Raw genomic sequence first — 3,820 nt, forward strand, 5'->3', positions numbered from 1 at the left:
AAGTGGATGGACCTTGAGGGTGTCATGCTAAGCGAAATAAGTCAGGCAGAGAAGGATAGATACCATATGTTTGCATTCATAGGTCTAACAGGAGAGACCTGGCAGGGGACCATGGGGAGAGGAAGGGGGAAAGAGACCGGGGAAGAGTGAGGGACACAGATCAAGGGAGACTACTGAATACTGAAAATGAACCATGGACTGAAGGGGAGGGGGAGGGAGGAAGGGGGTGATGGTCATGGTCGGGGGGCACTTGTGGGGAGAAGTACTGGGTGTTATATGGAAACCAATTTGACAATACACTCTTATTTAAAAAAATAAATAAATAAATAAAACTGACTCCAATCTGAAAAAAAAAGAAAGAAAGATTTAAAAATTTAAAAAAAAAAAAAAAAAAAGCCAGACCCAATTATACACTGCCAACAGGAGATTTCAGCATTAAGGACGCATGTAGACTGAAAGGGAAAAACATATTCCATGCAACTGGTAATCAAAACAAAGCAGGTTTCTGCACTACTGCCTGATATTCTGTAAGGCCATTGTCCTAATACCTGAAGAAGTACAGAGAACTGTCCCCACACTCTTGGTCTGTTTCCTTGAGGATAAAACCAACCCATCCTAGCAGTTTCTTTCCCCAGGCAGAGGACTGCACTAACTAGAATGAGTTCTTGCAAACTACTGCGTCCCTGAGACCTGAGCATTTAACATTCCTCATCTTTTATATTAATACCAAAGTGCACTTTAAGGGCATGGCTGAGCATGATGCCATACCTAGCAAGTTAAGCACATGCAGCCTCTATTGTCAAAGTAGAGAACATCATGAAGAGGAAATACAGACAGTTCAACATAAACACTGAAAAACAATTCCTTTAAGTCTGTGGTGTACTGTGCCTACAGGATGCCAAACATCTGGATAGAAGATGCAACATTCAGTCAAGAATTTCACTGTTCTTCCAGACAATTGAATAGACTTTTATTGTGAATTGTATAAACCTAGCAATTATAGTAGTTATGCTTATATTTCTATGATTTACAATGGCGAGGTACATGTGTGTGTGTGTGTGTGTGTGTGAATAAATTCATTTGATCACCATATCCTTGTGGAATAGGCTTCATTACCCAATTTTACAGATGAGGAAGTTGAGTCTTTGGTAAGCATGTATTGATCTCATACTCTGTGACAGACACAAGGCCTACAAAAGAGAAAACAGTTCGTGCCCTAAAGGTGCTCATAGACCAAAGGAGGAGCTCGGAATTGAATGAACTTGACTTTCCCAAGGTCACACAGCTATTTACTGTCATATCTGGGACACTATCCAATTTTTCTGGCTCCAAGTTCAGTACTCTCTTCACAGCTGCCTCTAATAAAGCCCAGATGCACTTACAGGGCAGAGAGTAGAAAGGGAAAGGGTTGGAGGTGCGGCTGGCATTGGAAGAGTCTTGTTATTAACACCAAGATCAGAAATTAGGTACAAGCCATGAAGAGTTACAATTTTGAAGATTACGACCAAACATTAGAAAATGCTTTTGATGTAATGTTGGGTTAAAAAAAGCAAAACAGAGCACAAATGGCATGTCTACCCATGTTCACTTGGTACACATATGGACAATTACAGGACAAGAACATGAGCAAATTTAAACAGCTGGAATTTTCTTCATGTAGCAGGGTAGTTAGTGGCTAAAGTTCTTTCTTCTTTCTTTCTTTCTCTCTCTCTCTCCTTCTCTTTCTTTCTATCTATCTCTTTCTCCTATTACTTTGGAGTTTTGTTGACATTAAAATATAAGTTGTAGATAGGAAAAAAGATAACAATGGAAAGATTAAAGGTTTTGCAGCTGGGCATACCTGCATTCAAATCGCAGTTTTGCCAGTGACTAGCTATACAATGTAAGGAAATGTATTTAACTTCTCTGTGCATCCATTTCTTTGGCAAAGAATAACATTAATCTTGCAGGATTATGCTAAGGGTTAGAGATTATGTATTAGAACCTAATACACAAAGACCAACCACTCAAACTGTAATTATTTTTATCTTTATTATTACATAATACAAGCCAAGCAGTGTGTTGGAGAACAGACCAGACTTGCAAGGCCTCCTCTGAGGCACAGGTTTGGCCAAAAGTCTGCAATGGCATCTTTAACCCAAAGAACAACAATGTGGAATCATCCTTATCAGCAGTAAAAACACGAATTAAGCCAGGTGCTTGGGATACAAATGTGTCCTAAAGGGATTTACCATCTTATCTTTTTGCCTATTCATAAACATTCATTATGCACCTCTTGTAAGTCAGAAGCCAAAAGAACAACCAGTGACGTATAGATAAATAGGACTTAGTCCTTAGGATAATTTACTGGGGGAGAAATAATCATGGAAACAAGTACAATATAATGTAGAGAACATAATCACAAAGTTAGGCATTTAGAAACATAGATAAACACTTCATCCAACCTGATGAGGGAAAATGAGGGAAATCTAGGCAGGATTTCTGGAAGCATTGTTCCCAGAACTGAGCCTTTAAGTATAAGCAGGAGGTAGTTAGAAAAAAGAGGACTTTTTTTTTCCATCATTACTTTGGCCACTTAGGGTCTTTTGTGGTTCCATACAAATTTTAGGATTGTTTGTTCTAGCTCTGTGAAGAATGCTGGTGTTGTTTTGATAGGGATTGCATTGAATGTGTAGATTGCTTTGGGTAGTATTGACATTTTAGTAATATTTGTTCTTCCAACCCATGAGCATGGAATGTTTTTCCATCTCTTTATGTGTTCTTCAATTTATTTCATAAGATTTCTATAGTTTTCAGTGTACAGATCTTGTACCTCTTTGGTTAGGTTAATTTCTAGATATTTTATGGGTTTTAGTGCAATTTTAAATGGGATTGATTCTTTGATATCTCTTTCTGTTGCTTCATTTTTGGTGTATAGAAATGGAACCAATTTCTGTACATTGATTTTATATCCTGTGACTTTGCTGAAATTCAACATAACCTTACACCTATCAGATCTAGAAAAGGAGCACCAAATAAAGCCCAAAGCCAGCAGCAGAAGGGAAATATAAAGATTAGAGCAGAAATAAATGATATAGAATAAAAAAAAAAACAGCAAAAAAGATCAATGAATTACTAAGAGCTGGTTTTTTTGAAAGAATAAACACAACTGATAAACTCCTAGCCAGACTTCTCATAAAGAAGAGAGGATCTAAATGGAGAAAATCATGAAAGAAAGGAGAGATCACAAGCAACATCACAGAAATACAAACAATTTTAAGAGAGTACTATGAAAAAATATATGCCAACAAACTGTATATTCTGGAAGAAATGGACAAATTTCTAGACACTCACATACTACCAAAACTCAAAAGGGAAGAAATAGAAAACTTGAACAGACTCATAACCAACAAAGAATTGAATCAATTATCAAAAATCTCCCAAATTCTATTGGACATTTAAAGCAGAGTTAATATCTATTCTTCTCAAACTTTTCCAAAAAAAAATAGAAATGGAAGGAAAGCTTCCAAAGTCGTTCTATGAAGCCAGCATTACCTTGATTCCAAAACCAGACAAGACTCCACTATAAAGGAGAATCATCCCTGATGAATCCAGATACAAAAATTCTCATCACAATACTAGCAAATCGAATTTAATAGTACATTTAAAAAATTATTCACCATGATCAAGGGGGATTCAGTCCTGGGCTGCAGGGCTGGTTCAATATTTGCAAATCAATCAATGTGATACACCACATTAATAGAAGAAAGGATATGAACCATATGATCCTGTTAATAGATGAATAAAAGTCATTTGATAAAATACAGCATCCTCTTTTGAT

The sequence above is a fragment of the Suricata suricatta genome, chromosome 8 (assembly GCF_006229205.1).
Source record: "Suricata suricatta isolate VVHF042 chromosome 8, meerkat_22Aug2017_6uvM2_HiC, whole genome shotgun sequence".
Lineage (NCBI taxonomy): Eukaryota > Metazoa > Chordata > Mammalia > Carnivora > Herpestidae > Suricata > Suricata suricatta.